Source organism: Lissotriton helveticus, chromosome 1_2 (genome assembly GCF_964261635.1).
Source record: "Lissotriton helveticus chromosome 1_2, aLisHel1.1, whole genome shotgun sequence".
Lineage (NCBI taxonomy): Eukaryota > Metazoa > Chordata > Amphibia > Caudata > Salamandridae > Lissotriton > Lissotriton helveticus.
Window position 1 is genome coordinate 411,787,798 of NC_136058.1, and position 16,572 is coordinate 411,804,369.

The following is a 16,572-nucleotide window of genomic DNA, read 5'->3' on the forward strand; positions in this document are numbered from 1 at the left end:
CAAAAAACGAGGAAAACAGAGGCAGAAGGGCACGAAAAACGAGGGAAACAGAGGGTAGAAGGGCACAAAACAAGTGGAAAACGAGTGAAACAGAGAGCAGAAGGCCACAGAAAACAAGGGAAACAGGGCAGAAGAGCACGAAAAGCAAGGGGAAAACGAGTGAAACAGAGGGCAGAAGGGCACAAAAACAAGGGGAAAATGGGTGGAACAGAGGGCAGAAAGGCACAAAGAAGGAGGGAAACAGAGGGCAGAAGGGCACAAAAAACAAGGGGAAAACGAGTGAAACAGAAGGCAGAAGGGCACAAAAAACAAGGGGGAAACGAGTGAAACAAAGAGCAGAAGGCCAAAAAAAACAAGTGAAACAGAGAGCAGAAGGCCACAAAAACGAGGGAAACAGAGGGCAGAAGGGCACAAAAAACAATGGGAAAATGAGTGAAACAGAGAGCAGTAGCCCACAGAAAACAAGGGAAACAGGGCAGAAGGGCACAAAAAACAAGGAGAAAACGAGTGAAACAGAGGGCAGAAGGCCACAAAAACAAGGGGAAAACGGGTGGAACAGAGGGCAGAAAGGCACAAAAAAACGAGGGAAACAGGTCAGAAGGGCACGAAACACGAGGGAAACAGAGGGCAGAAGGGCACAAAAAACAAGGGAAAAGGAGTGAAACAGAGGGCAGAAGGCCTCAAAAAATGAGGGAAACAGAGGCAGAAAGGCACGAAAAACGAGGGAAACAGAGGGCAGAAGGGCACAAAACAAGTGGAAAACGAGTGAAACAGAGAGCAGAAGGCCACAGAAAACAAGGGAAACAGGGCAGAAGGGCATGAAAAACAAGGGGAAAACGAGTGAAACAGAGGGCAGAAGGGCACAAAAACAAGGGGAAAATGGGTGGAACAGAGGGCAGAAAGGCACAAAAAACTAGGGAAACAGAGGGCAGAACGGCACAAAAAACAAGGGGAAAACGAGTGAAACAGAGGGCAGAAGGGCACAAAAACAAGGGGAAAACGGGTGGAACAGAGGGCAGAAAGGCACAAAAAACGAGGGAAACAGAGGGCAGAAGGGCACAAAAAACAAGGGGAAAACAAGTGAAACAGAGGGCAGAAGGGCATAAAAAACAAGGGGGAAACGAGTGAAACAAAGAGCAGAAGGCCAAAAAAAACAAGTGAAACAGAGCAGAAGGCCACAAGAAACAAGGGAAACAGAGGGCAGAAGGGCACAAAAACAAGGGGAAAACGGGTGGAACAGAGGGCAGAAAGGCACAAAAAACGAGGGAAACAGAGGGCAGCAGGGCACAAAAAGCAAGGAGAAAACGAGTGAAACAGGGCAGAAGGGCACAAAAACATGGGGAAAATGGGTGGAACAGAGGGCAGAAAGGCACAAAAAACAAGGGAAACAGAGGGCAGAAGGGCTAAAAAAACAAGGGGAAAACGAGTGAAACAGAGGGCAGAAGGGCACAAAAAACAAGGGGAAAAAGAGTGAAACAGAGAGCAGAAGGCCAAAAAAAACCAGTGAAACAGAGAGCAGAAGGCCACAAAAAACAAGGGAAACAGAGGGCAGAAGGGCATGAAAAACAAGGGGAAAACGAGTGAAACAGAGGGCAGAAGGCCACAAAAACAAGGGGAAAACGGGTGGAACAGAGGGCAGAAGGCCACAGAAAACAAGGGAAACATGGCAGAAGGGCACAAAAAACAAGGGAAACAGAGGGCAGAAGGGCACGAAAAACGAGGGAAACACGGCAGAAGGGCACAAAAAACAAGGGGAAAACGAGTGAAACAGAGGGCAGAAGGCCACAAAAACAAGGGGAAAACGGGTGGAACAGAGGGCAGAAGGGCACAAAACAAGGGGAAAATGAGTGAAACAGAGAGCAGAAGTCCACAGAAAACAAGGGAAACATGGCAGAAGGGCACAAAAAACAAGGGGAAAATGAGTGAAACAGAGGGCAGAAGGCCACAAAAACAAGGGGAAAACGGGTGGAACAGAGGGCAGAAAGGCACAAAAAACGAGGGAAACAGAGGGCAGAAGGGCACGAAACATGAGGGAAACAGAGGGCAGAAGGGCACGAAAAATGAGGGAAACAGAGTGCAGAAGGGCACAAACAAAAAACGAGGAAAACAGAGGGCAGAAGGGCACAAAACAAGGGGAAAACGAGTGAAACAGAGAGCAGAAGGTCACAAAAAACAAGGGAAACAGAGGGCAGAAAGGCACGAAAAATAAGGGGAAAACGAGTGAAACAGGGCGGATGGCCACAAAAACGAGGGAAACAGGGCAGAAGGGCACAAAAAACAAGGGGAAAAGGAGTGAAACAGGGCAGAAGGCCACATAAAAAGAGGGAAACAGAAGGCAGAAGGGCACGGAAAACAAGGGGAAAACGAGTGCAACAGAGGACAGAAGGCCACAAAAAACAAGAGAAACAAGCGGGCAGAAGGGCACGAAAAACGTGGGAAACGGGGCAAAAGGGCACAAAAAACGAGGGAAACAGAGGGCAGAAGGGCACAAAACAAGTGGAAAACGAGTGAAACAGAGAGCAGAAGGCCACAGAAAACAAGGGAAACAGGGCAGAAGAGCACGAAAAACAAGGGGAAAACGAGTGAAACAGAGGGCAGAAGGGCACAAAAACAAGGGGAAAATGGGTGGAACAGAGGGCAGAAAAGCACAAAAAACTAGGGAAAAAGAGGGCAGAACGGCACAAAAAACAAGGGGAAAACGAGTGAAACAGAGGGCAGAAGGGCAAAAAACAAAGGGAAAACTGGTGGAACAGAGGGCAGATAGGCACAAAAAATGAGGGAAACAGAGGGCAGAAGGGCACAAAAAACAAGGGGAAAACGAGTGAAACAGAGGGCAGAAGGGCACAAAAAACAAGGGGGAAACGAGTGAAACAGAGAGCAGAAGGCCAAAAAAAACAAGTGAAACAGAGAGCAGAAGGCCACAAAAAACGAGGGAAACAGAGGGCAGAAGGGCACAAAAAACAATGGGAAAATGAGTGAAACAGAGAGCAGAAGCCCACAGAAAACAAGGGAAACAGGGCAGAAAGGCACAAAAAACAAGGGGAAAACGAGTGAAACAGAGGGCAGAAGGCCACAAAAACAAGGGGAAAACGGGTGGAACAGAGGGGAGAAAGGCACAAAAAAATGAGGGAAACAGGTCAGAAGGGCACGAAACACGAGGGAAACAGAGGGCAGAAGGGCACAAAAAACAAGGGGAAAACAAGTGAAACAGAGGGCAGAAGGCCTCAAAAAACGAGGGAAACAGAGGCAGAAGGGCACGAAAAACGAGGGAAACAGAGGGCAGAAGGGCACAAAACAAGTGGAAAACGAGTGAAACAGAGAGCAGAAGGCCACAGAAAACAAGGGAAACAGGGCAGAAGGGCACAAAAAACAAGGGGAAAACGAGTGAAACAGGGGAGAAGGGCACAAAAACAAGGGGAAAACGGGGTGAACAGAGGGCAGAAAGGCACAAAAAATGAGGGAAACAGAGGGCAGAAGGGCACAAAAAACAAGGGGAAAACAGGTGAAACAGAGGGCAGAAGGGCATAAAAAACAAGAGGGAAACGAGTGAAACAGAGCAGAAGGCCAAAAAAAACAAGTGAAACAGAGCAGAAGGCCACAAGAAACAAGGGAAACAGAGGGCAGAAGGGCACAAAAACAAGGGGAAAACGGGTGGAACAGAGGGCAGAAAGGCACAAAAAACGAGGGAAACAGAGGGCAGCAGGGCACAAAAACAAGGGGAAAACGAGTGAAACAGAGGGCAGAAGGGCACAAAAACAAGGGGAAAACGGGTGGAACAGAGGGCAGAAAGGCACAAAAAACGAGGGAAACAGAGGGCAGAAGGGCACAAAAACAAGGGGAAAACGGGTGGAACAGAGGGCAGGAAGGCACAAAAAACGAGGGAAACAGAGGGCAGCAGGGCACAAAAAGCAAGGAGAAAACGAGTGAAACAGGGCAGAAGGGCACAAAAACATGGAGAAAACAGGTGGAACAGAGGGCAGAAAGGCACAAAAAACAAGGGAAACAGAGGGCAGAAGGGCTCAAAAAACAAGGGGGAAACGAGTGAAACAGAGGGCAGAAGGGCACAAAAAACAAGGGGAAAAAGAGTGAAACAGAGAGCAGAAGGCCAAAAAAAACAAGTGAAACAGAGAGCAGAAGGCCACAAAAAACAAGGGAAACAGAGGGCAGAAGGGCACAAAAAACAATGGGAAAATGAGTGAAACAGAGAGCAGAAGCCCACAGAAAACAAGGGAAACAGGGCAGAAGGGCACAAAAAACAAGGGGAAAACGAGTGAAACAGAGGGCAGAAGGCCACAAAAACAAGGGGAAAACGGGTGGAACAGAGGGCAGAAAGGCACAAAAAAACGAGGGAAACAGGTCAGAAGGGCACGAAACACGAGGGAAACAGAGGGCAGAAGGGCACAAAAAACAAGGGGAAAACGAGTGAAACAGAGGGCAGAAGGCCTCAAAAAACGAGGGAAACAGAGGCAGAAGGGCACGAAAAACGAGGGAAATAGAGGGCAGAAGGGCACAAAACAAGTGGAAAACGAGTGAAACAGAGAGCAGAAGGCCACAGAAAACAAGGGAAACAGGGCAGAAGGGCACGAAAAACAAGGGGAAAACGAGTGAAACAGAGGGCAGAAGGGCACAAAAACAAGGGGAAAATGGGTGGAACAGAGGGCAGAAAGGCACAAAAAACTATGGAAACAGAGGGCAGAACGGCACAAAAAACAAGGGGAAAACGAGTGAAACAGAGGACAGAAGGGTACAAAAACAAGGGGAAAACGGGTGGAACAGAGGGCAGAAAGGCACAAAAAACGAGGGAAACAGAGGGCAGAAGGGCACAAAAAACAAGGGGAAAACAAGTGAAACAGAGGGCAGAAGGGCATAAAAAACAAGTGAAACAGAGCAGAAGGCCACAAGAAACAAGGGAAACAGAGGGCAGAAGGGCACAAAAACAAGGGGAAAACGGGTGCAACAGAGGGCAGAAAGGCACAAAAAACGAGGGAAACAGAGGGCAGCAGGGCACAAAAAGCGAGGAGAAAACGAGTGAAACAGGGCAGAAGGGCACAAAAACATGGGGAAAACGGGTGGAACAGAGGGCAGAAAGGCACAAAAAACAAGGGAAACAGGGCAGAAGGGCTCAAAAAACAAGGGGAAAACGAGTGAAACAGAGGGCAGAAGGGCTCAAAAAACAAGGGGAAAACGAGTGAAACAGAGGGCAGAAGGGCACAAAAAACAAGGGGAAAAAGAGTGAAACAGAGAGCAGAAGGCCAAAAAAAACCAGTGAAACAGAGAGCAGAAGGCCACAAAAAACAAGGGAAACAGAGGGCAGAAGGGCACGAAGAACAAGGGGAAAACGAGTGAAACAGAACGCAGAAGGCCACAAAAAACGAGGGAAACAGAGGGCAGAAGGGCACAAAAAACGAGGGAAACAGGGCCGAAGGGCACAAAACAAGGGGAAAATGAGTGAAACAGAGAGCAGAAGGCCACAGAAAACAAGGGAAACATGGCAGAAGGGCACAAAAAACAAGGGAAACAGAGGGCAGAAGGGCACGAAAAACGAGGGAAACAGGGCAGAAGGGCACAAAAAACAAGGGGAAAACGAGTGAAACAGAGGGCAGAAGGCCACAAAAACAAGGGGAAAACGGGTGGAACAGAGGGCAGAAGGGCACAAAACAAGGGGAAAATGAGTGAAACAGAGAGCAGAAGGCCACAGAAAACAAGGTAAACATGGCAGAAGGGCACAAAAAACAAGAGGAAAACGAGTGAAACAGAGGGCAGAAGGCCACAAAAACAAGGGGAAAACGGGTGGAACAGAGGGCAGAAGGGCACAAAACAAGGGGAAAATGAGTGAAACAGAGAGCAGAAGGCCACAGAAAACAAGGTAAACATGGCAGAAGGGCACAAAAAACAAGGGGAAAACGAGTGAAACAGGGTGTATGGCCACAAAAACGAGGGAAACAGAGGGCAGAAGGGCACAAAAAACAAGGGGAAAAGGAGTGAAACAGGGCAGAAGGCCACATAAAAAGAGGGAAACAGAAGGCAGAAGGGCACGGAAAACAAGGGGAAAACGAGTGCAACAGAGGACAGAAGGCCACAAAAAACGAGGGAAACAACAGGGCAGAAGGGCACGAAAAACGGGGGAAACGGGGCAGAAGGGCACAAAAAACAAGGGGAACAGATGGCAGAAGGGCACAAAAACAAGGCGAAAACGAGTGAAACAGAGGGCAGAAGGCCTCAAAAAACAAAGAAAACAGAGGCAGAAGGGCACGAAAACGAGGGAAACAGAGGGCAGAAGGGCACAAAACAAGTGGAAAACGAGTGAAACAGAAAGCAGAAGGCCACAGAAAACAAGGGAAACAGGGCAGAAGAGCACGAAAAACAAGGGGAAAACAAGTGAAACAGAGGGCAGAAGGGCACAAAAACAAGGGGAAAATGGGTGGAACAGAGGGCAGAAAAGCACAAAAAACTAGGGAAAAAGAGGGCAGAACGGCACAAAAAACAAGGGGAAAACGAGTGAAACAGAGGGCAGAAGGGCACAAAAACAAGGGGAAAACGGGTGGAACAGAGGGCAGAAAGGCACAAAAAACGAGTGAAACAGAGGGCAGAAGGGCACAAAAAACAAGGGGAAAACGAGTGAAACAGAGGGCAGAAGGGCACAAAAAACAAGGGGGAAACGAGTGAAACAGAGAGCAGAAGGCCAAAAAAAACATGTGAAACAGAGAGCAGAAGGCCACAAAAAACAAGGGAAACAGAGGGCAGAAGGGCACAAAAAACAATGGGAAAACAAGTGAAACAGAGGGCAGAAGGCCACAAAAAACGAGGCAAACAGAGGGCAGAAGGGCACAAAACATGGGGAAAATGAGTGAAACAGAGAGCAGAAGCCCACAGAAAACAAGGGAAACAGGGCAGAAGGGCATAAAAAACAAGGGGAAAAGGGGTGGAACAGAGGGCAGAAAGGCACAAAAAACGAGGGAAACAGAGGGCAGAAGGGCACAAAAAACAAGGGGAAAACAAGTGAAACAGAGGGCAGAAGGGCACAAAAAACAAGGGGAAAACGAGTGAAACAGAGAGCAGAAGGCCACAAAAAACAGGGCAGAAGGGCACGAAAAACGAGGGAAACAGAGGGCAGAAGGGCACGAAAAACAAGTGGAAAACGAGTGAAACAGGGCAGAAGCTCACATAAAAAGAGGGAAATAGAAGGCAGAAGGGCACAGAAAACAAGGGGAAAACGAGTGAAACAGAGGGCAGAAGGGCACAAAAACAAGGGGAAAACGGGTGGAACAGAGGGCAGAAAGGCACAAAAAACGAGGGAAACAGGGCAGAAGGGCACAAAAAACAAGGGGAAAACAAGTGAAACAGAGGGCAGAAGGGCACAAAAACAAGGGGAAAACGGGTGGAACAGAGGGCAGAAAGGCACAAAAAACGAGGGAAACAGAGGGCAGAAGGGCACAAAAAACAAGGGGAAACGAGTGAAACAGAGGGCAGAAGGGCACAAAAAACAAGGGGAAAACGAGTGAAACAGAGAGCAGAAGGCCAAAAAAAACAAGTGAAACAGAGAGCAGAAGCCACAAAAAACGAGGGAAACAGAGGGCAGAAAGACACAAAAAACAAGGGGAAAATGAGTGAAACAGAGGGCAGAAGGCCACAAAAAACGAGGGAAACAGAGGGCAGAAGGGCATTAAAAACGAGGGAAACAGAGGGCAGAAGGGCACAAAAAACAAGGGGAAAACGAGGGAAACAGAGGGCAGAAGGGCACAAAAAACAAGGGGAAAACGAGTGAAACAGAGAGCAGAAGACCACAAAATCGAGGGTACAGAGGGCAGAAGGGCACAAAAAACGAGTGAAACAGGGCAGAAGGACACAAAAAACGAGTGAAACAGAGTGCAGAAGTGCACAAAAAACAAGGGGAAAACGAGTGAAACAGAGTTGAGAAGCCACAAAAAACAAGAGGAAAACGAGTGAAACAGAGGGCAGAAAGGCACAAAAAACGAGTGAAACGGAGGGCAGAAATGCACAGTATGGGCTCTGATGAAATTAGTCTTAAAGTCAATGAAACTGGGCGTGGGGGGGGTCTCTCGGAAAAATGCGCGAGTTGCTTCGGGTTCAGTAGCTCACGACGATTTTCACTGGCCAGAAGTAGCTCTGACTACACAAAAGGTTGGAGACCCCTGGTCTAGGCATAGTCCTCGCAGCACACAATAGATTTGCTTGAGGCAGAGCCCAAAAATCAAAAGTCAGGAAACCAGATACAAGTAGGTGGTAACTCAGGGCAGGGGAAAACGCCTGTTGTCCGTGGAGGAGTCATTCCCTTCCCTGAAATCTGCATTACAAATTAATAAATAGAATATAGTTTTTTAATATCTGTTTGGTGCCAGTCCATATGACTTTCAAATCTGCCTTTGGGATTCGATGTTGCAACTTCATAGGGTACATGTATCCTTTGTGAGCTTAATAAAATGTTGAAAATTCTACAAAACCTCACTCCTACATCCAAGTACTCTCATGCTACCATTCTGCACTCTGCTCTGTCTGAAAAACAGCTCAGCATATTCAAAATTCTGCATTGATTTGGCTTGTAAATTATATTTTTGGAAATGTACATGTATTAACTATTTAATTTTAATACTATAGGTGATTGAAATTACGGACGAAGAAAGCAAGATTTAGCACTAAGCAACTGGATGTCAGTGCCATAAGAAGGATTATTTTGAAAAACTGAAGAACATCCAGCATTCTACGTTTAAACAATTTCCAAAAATCTAAGTGTGGCGAGGAAAGTACTATACCTGTAAGTGAAGTCTTTAATTTTGCATTTCATTAACCCAGAGCAAAGCCATATCTGTGCACACAGCATCAGAAATAATGTAGAAAGACCGCTTCAGCATCCTCATCTGAAATATTATCAGAAAGACAAATTGCCTCAGCATGACAGAATAACGTTCATCTAAAGCATCATGTAATTTTAGAGAGGAAGCACACACTACATAAAAGAAAGTTACAACTAAAGGTTTCTTCTGGATACCATCAAAGAAAAGACGCTGAAAGAAGACTCCGAAGCTGACACGTTAACAACCAAAAGATTGGAAAATCACCTTTGTTCAACAACCGTTTTTAACCAGTTACGCAAGTTTGAGACTATCTGCCTCGGGACCTCGACCCACTCTGCTCTTTCTTGCGAAAACCTTAAAAATTCACCACTTTATTGTGTTAATGACCATCTCAGATTGTTTCCTTTTTATTGTGTACTGTTCTGTAATTCTATGTAAATCGCCTCAACATTATCTGTTGTGCAGGAGTCATATGTAAAACTGTTAAATATAAAAATGGATTAAAGGAGCACTGTTGCGCTATATCTAATGTAAATAAATCCTCATCCTCAGAACTACAAACCTTAACCTACACCAAACATAGAAAGGGTAGAAGGAACTGATGTTCTGCGACTAATGATCCACAATAGTACTCTGCACGTTCTAAAGCCCTCAGTTACTGCCATTACACCAGTGCAAAAAGGTACTTATCAGTTTAATCATTAAATATCAGACTAACACCTTATTACTGCATTGCTAAGAACCTATACAAATAGATTTGAGAAAAACTTCAGTCACAAATTAAGTTGCTGCCGGAGAGGCTATTACCTAAAGACTATTATCTGTTAGAAAGATTTCAACAGGTGTTACAGGACTGCTTCCCGACATTTTTTGCTCAATTCAAGTGTTGAGAAGATTACACACAATTTCTTTTAGAGATAAGTGCTGAACATTATCTAAACAAGCCCGACTCTAAAATTGAGGGCAAAATAACCGAAGTTAGGGAAAAAAGTTACCTGTGCCCAAAAAGATACAGCCATAAATCATATCTCACAGAATTTGACAGAATGCACACAGGGGAAAACCACTCTCAGTGCAAAGTATGCCAAAAAAGTTTCAGGCGTAAATCTTATCTCACTGAGCATATGAGAATCCACACTGGGGAAAAACCTTTTCAGTGCTCTGAATGCCAGAAATGTTTCAGTGACAAAAAAAGACTCACTAAACATACAAGGACCCACACTTGGGTAAAACGTTATCAGTGCACTGAATGCGACACATGTTTCAGTGAAAAAAGCAGTCTCACTCAGCATATAAGAACCCACACTGGGGAAAAACCTTATCAGTGCTCTGAATGCCACAAATGTTTCCGTCAAAAAAGCAATCTCACTGAGCATATAAGAATCCACACTGGGGAAAAACCTTATCAGTGCTCTGAATGCCACAAATGTTTCAGTCAAAAAAGCCATCTCACTGTGCATATAAGAATCCACACTGGGGAAAAACCTTATCAGTGCTCCGGATGCCAGATATGTTTCAGTGTAAAAAGCAGTCTCACTAAGCATATAAAAATCCACACTGGGGAAAAACCTTATCAGTGCTCTGAATGCCAGATATGTTTCATTCAAAAAAGCAGTCTCACTCAGCATATAAAAATCCACACTGGGGAAAAACCTTATCAGTGCTCCGAATGCCACATATGTTTCAGTGTAAAAAGCCGTCTCACTCAGCATATAAGAACCCACACTGGGGAAAAACCTTATCAGTGCTCCGAATGCCAAAAATGTTTCAGCCAAAAATCTCATCTCACTGAACATGTGAGAATCCACACTGGTGAATAAAATTATCAGTGCTCTAAATGTCAGAAAAGATTCAGAGGTAGAGATGGTTACTAGCGCCATAAGAAAACACACCATCAAAATAATTCAGTTCTCCGAATGCCAGAAAATCATCAATTATAAACTCAATCTCACTCTACATGAGCAGTCGCACACAGGGGAAAAACATTACCAATTTCTGTGAATGCCAGAAATTCCTATTTGATAGGCACAGCCTCAATAACCATAAGCGACTCCATACTGATGGAAAACCTTATTAGTGTTCTGAATGCCAGAAAAGCTGCAGAGAAAAACACTATCTCACCATGAGAAACTCCACACTAGAGAAAATCCTTATGCCATAAAAGGTTGAATCTGAAAGACAGTGTTATGCTTCATGAGAGATCCCACTCTGGGGAAAAACCTTATCGAAATGCAAGCAATGTTTTGGTTACAAATTACTTCTCACTTGACTTGAGCGAACTCACACGGGGGAAGAAAGCCTTATGTGTGTTCTGAATTGTAGATAAGGTTCAGTCTTGAATACAATGTCACTTCACATGAGAGAATTCACACTGGACTAAAGCCATATACAGGAGGGGAAAGCCAGAAACGTTATACTCAGAAAAGAGATCTCACTAAACATGAGAAATGCATCCACACCAGGTGAAAAGTAAGGTGTATCTTGAGTTTGCAGAAAAGCTTCTAACAACCTGACTTTACATGAGAGAGCACATATTGTAGTTGCAATAGAATTCATCAAGAAACTCTTGCAGGATAACTTAGGCTGCCCGCATACAACATCCAAAGAAATTTCAGGCCTGGAAATATTTTTAATTGCAACAGAATCCACAATTTGAGTATCTCCAAGTTACAAAACTCTCAAGGTCTCTACTATACACAGAGAAGTGTTAGTGCTTGCAAAAATCAACTAATTGCCCAAAAATCACAATAATAATGTCTTAAATTTTACTCCACCCAAAAGGTTTCTACTCACCCTTGTTTCTTAACATATGACTGATATCTATTTATTAATGATAAGATTAAGCCTATGCGGAGTTCCTCAGTGAGGAACTCCGCAAAGTGACAAAAAAACTCTTGGGTCTACGCGGAGTTCCGCAAGCAGCGGAGTGCATAAGGGTCATGCCGTTTATGGTGATTTCATCCCATGTCGGAGGATCATTTGGCCCTTCTCTTCCAGGAAGTTATGGATCTCTTTGCCAAGGGAGCTATCAAACGCGTCCCTGTGCCAGAATTAGGTCGGGGTTGCTACTCCCACTACTTCTTGGTACCGAAGAAGGACAAAGGCCTGCATCCTATCTTAGTCCTCAGGGACATCAACCGCTTCCTCCGAAAGGAGAAGTTCAAGATGTTAACCTTGGCTCAGGTCTTGTCTGCCTTCGACCCTGGAGATTTGATGGTAGCGTTGGACTTGCAGGCCACTTGCTTTCACATCCCCGTCTTGCCTGCCCACCGGCATTACCTGCGGTTTACGGTAGGCCACACGCATTTACAGTTTACCACGCTACCCTTTGGCCTTACCAGCCCCCCCGGGTGTTCACGAAAGTGATGGCGGTGGTCGCAGCTCATCTGCGCAGATCAGGGGTTCCAGTCTTCCCCTATTTTAACGACTGGCTGTTGAAGGCGAGCTCGCCAAGGCTGTCGTCTCCCACCTCCAGACTACGACGGACTTCCTGCATTTGCTGGGGTTCACAGTTAACGTGCTGAAGTCGCACCTGATTCCCTCCTATAAGCTCCTTTTCATCGGAGCGGTTCTGGACACAGCACAGTTTTGGGCCTATCCTCCCTAGCAGCAAGTCCAGGATATTCGGGCTATGATCACATTTGATTGGATTGTCCACTCCTGATCCTGCTCTGGAAGGAAGTCCTTAGTCATATTAAGGAGGTATTGGGCTTCCCCCTGCCTGAGTCCACAGCCAGGGGGAAGCCCAGTACCTCAAACCTGATAACCTAAATGCACTCACTCACAGCGATTGGACTATAGCACTTCACATGCTTGGGGCGGCTAAACAACTTATAGCACTATACTGGAAAAAAGCGGAGACTCCCCCAATTGCCGCTTGGTTTGTGCGCTAGTGGTATGTAATAACTATGGAACTTTTTACAGCGCGACTGCAATCACGAGACACCCGCTTCACAGCTGTTTGGCGACCCTTAGTTTAATACCTCTATAAAATAGAACATGCACGTTATTTACCCTCAAAAGTTAAAAAGCGCTGTGACTCTTTGAGGATGCTAACAATGAAGAATCCTGCATGTGATGTTTGAAATACAATGGCCACATATCACGATTCATCACCGAAATCGTCCTAGTGGACAGGTACTATCCTACTGGCATAGCATTTAAATATGAATATATATATGCCCCGGTTACAATGAAAGGAGGTGTAACTATTGTTTATTCTAGGTATGAATCTGACGCACAGAGCACGGCGGTATGAAAGATTTTCACTACGCGGGGCATTCCATTTCATACGAAAGATATTGGAAATTGCACTTATGAATGAGTATTGACTGCATGCCACATGACAAACAATTACCACTTGTGACTTATCACGATAGTCCTCCAAGTGGTGGGGTTTCTTTAACCCAAAAAATTGCCATATGAGTATGATTTACTATCTATGAACCACTTTTTGCATGCATCAGCTTGCTGGAGAAAGAGAGAGTTGACACTGCCAATTACTGGGGGTTACGAAGTATTGCTATTTTAAGTTGCAACAAACTGCATTTATTAGTAGTGAATTCACTACATTATGTGTCTCCCTTACCCTTTCTTTTGTATTTGTGTATGTTTGTGTGTGTCCCTTATTATTATGTTTGAACTATAGGTACATCGCGACCTCGAGAACAAAGAAACAGGTTGAAAGTTTCCCTTTTTCTACACACCTGCTTGCTATAAATTTAATAGTTTAGCATCACTATCACCTTTCACCACGGGTCCTGAAGAAAGCCCTAAAGTCCGATTCACGGCATAGAGGGCTGAAACATGTTGGCCATTTTAAATCATTTTTGAATGCTAGTGCGTCCTGAAAACGTAATCTTTTTCAACAGAGCGCACATGATTGGAGCATTCCCCTAATGGGATCCACCCGAACCCAGATCTAATAAAAGTCCATTTACTGGGTATCCGGGGGATTTTTACTGTCCTACACTCCCTCCACATCACTGGGTCACTACTGTTTTTACCGAGGGTAAGATCCTCCTGGTGGAGGCTGCATACCGCAAAACCCGATGATTATGCACACACGTGTCAGCAAAGCGGAGAATCAAGATATACCGCTTACCACGCAACGCTACCCTACACGTGCATGAGGGTTTAATTTTTGGAGACACCGTTGTTCGATCTCCTGCATACCCTGGTTCACGCAGGACAAGTGATCCCTCCCTTTTGATTATTTGTTGATGCTATACTTCCGCCAGATCCTAACAGGCTTCTCACATAATTAGAACAGTAGTGCCCGCCAACCCCTTCAACAAGCATTAAGACCTTCATTCGCCACACCTGACACCGTCACACACCTATTCCCGTCCGTCCACCCAACCGCCTACTTTGCTGTATACCTCTCCTTTCTATCTCTTTTTTCGACACTTTTCTGTCCGTCTACCGCTATCCACTTTATATGGGGTTCTAGCCTGTGTTCTCAATGTTATTGGTTTTAAACAGGTCCTGAGACTTCCCACAACACGCTAATATTGTTATATGTACTAGATCACGCGGCCGGCCTAACAATCAATCAATCAATCATGACATTTGTAGAGCGCACTACTCACCCGTAGGGTCTCAAGGCGCTGGGTGGGGGGGGGGGGGGTGCCGTTACTGCTCGAACAGCCAGGTCTTGAGCTTCTTCCTGAAGGAGAGGTGGTCTTGGGTCAGGCGTAGGTCGGTCGGGAGTGAGTTCCAGGTCTTGGCGGCCAGGTAGGAGAAGGATCTTCCTCCTGTTGTCGTTCTTCGGATGCGGGGGACGGCGGCGAGGGCGTGGCTGGTTGATCTGAGGAGGCGCTTAGGAGTGTAGAAGTTGATCCGGTTGTTGAGGTAGCTCGGGCCTTGGTCGTGTAGGGCTTTGTGTGCGTGGGTGAGGAGACGGAAGGTGATTCTCTTGTTGACCGGGAGCCAATGCAGATCTCTCAGGTGTCCGGAGATGTGGCTGCGTCGGGGGATGTCGAGGATGAGCCTGGCCGAGGCCTTCTGAATCCGCTGAAGTCTCTTCTGGTGCTTGGCAGTGGTTCCGGCGTAGAGGGCGTTGCCGTAGTCCAGTCGGCTGGTGACGAGGGCCTGGGTGACCGTCTTCCTTGTGTCGGTGGGGATCCACCGGAAGATCTTGCGTAGCATGCGCAGGATGTTGAAGCAAGACGAGGAGATGGCGTTTACTTGTCTGGTCATGGAGAGGGAGGAGTCCAGGATGAAGCCCAGGTTACGTGCGTGGTCCGTTGGTTTGGGTGCGGTGCCCAGGGCGGAGGGCCACCAGGAGTCGTCCCAGGCGGAGGGTGAGGCGCCCAGGATGAGGACCTCCGTCTTGTCCGAGTTCAGTTTCAGGCGGCTGGTCGTCATCCATTCGGCTACCTCTCTCATCCCTTCGTGCAGGTTGGCTCTGGCGGTGGCGGGGTTGTTGGTCAGGGAGAGGATCAGCTGGGTGTCGTCGGCGTAGGAGATTATGTTGAGGTTGTGATGGCGTACGATGGCCGCAAGGGGGCTCATGTAGACGTTGAAGAGGGTGGGGCTCAGTGAGGATCCTTGAGGGACGCCGCAGATGACTTCGGTGGCCTCTGACTTGTACGGTGGTAGGCGGACTCTCTGTGTTCTTCCGTCGAGGAAGGAGATGATCCATTCTAGTGCCTTGTCCTGGATTCCGATGTTGCCAAGGCGCTGTGCTAGTGTGCGGTGGCAGACAGTGTCGAACGCCGCGGAGAGGTCTAGGAGGATGAGGGCCGCTGTTTCTCCGTTGTCCATCAGAGTTCGTATGTCATCGGTGGCAGCGATGGGTTGTAGGCGACATGCTGTGTTCCAATTAGTTCCAATTAGTTTATTATTGCCTTTTTCTATGCTGGGAAACTCTTGAAACCAACGCGGCCGGCCCTCAATGGGTTGTGGGCTTAACGCTGTGCACATCTGGACCTATGTTCTACTCCTGATTTAGAAAATAAAACAGATTAAAAAAAAGATATTTCAATATGTTTGACATAAACAATAGGTACATTTCATGACAATATTGAAATGGGAAATAACAGGAACAAATATTTACACCACATTTCAAAAATATTAGATACTACATTTCAGCAATATAGAAAATACTGAGGTTCTTGCATTAATAATCCATTTGGTAAAAGTGATTGCTTGTGGAGTCAGCTCACTCCTGTGTCTGTTATTGCGTTTAAATAAAGGCATTTTTAATGCACCCCATTTTACTTTCAGATTCAGAAACTCCCCCTCGGGTTACTACCTCCTGTTACTGTTTTGCAGTCCACATATGGTTTCAAAGCTTAAACATACCTTAAGGATGTATTACATATTCAAAAGGGACACTATTAACATTCCCCTTCCAAATTCTGAATTGTTAAATGGGCTTAGTACATTTCAAAAAGGGGTTTAGCATTTGCAAACTCTGTGAATTACCCAACCAGTGGATTTTTGAACAATAAAACCCTTGGTACATGAGACAATTTTTCTCAATTCCCTCCAAATTAAGTTTGCTAATAATGTTAGTTGAATGATAACCTGTGCACGTACCTATTTAGTGTAAGTGTTGCTTCAGATCAAATAAAAACCATTACACATAACTCTTACACAATACTTAAAGACTTTCTGACATCCAACTTTAATGTTATGTTAAATATATTCGCAAATGTTGTCACTTAAACAGGAAAGCACCTAAGCGGTCTATGGACATACATAGGATGTAATCATAATCTTTAGATACATTTTCTGAGTTTTAGGTCCAATG

General features: G+C 45.8%; 1 long non-coding RNA gene across 1 annotated transcript in view; it reads left to right on the forward strand.

Moving 5' to 3' along the window:
- The window catches only part of LOC144806847 (uncharacterized), a 46,645-nt gene extending 37,310 nt beyond the window's left edge, over positions 1–9,335 (forward strand). Inside the window, exon 2 of the long non-coding RNA XR_013606038.1 lies at positions 8,617–9,335. This is a non-coding gene — a long non-coding RNA (uncharacterized LOC144806847). The remainder of the gene's footprint in view (positions 1–8,616) is intronic.
- The last annotated feature ends 7,237 nt before the right edge of the window (positions 9,336–16,572 follow it).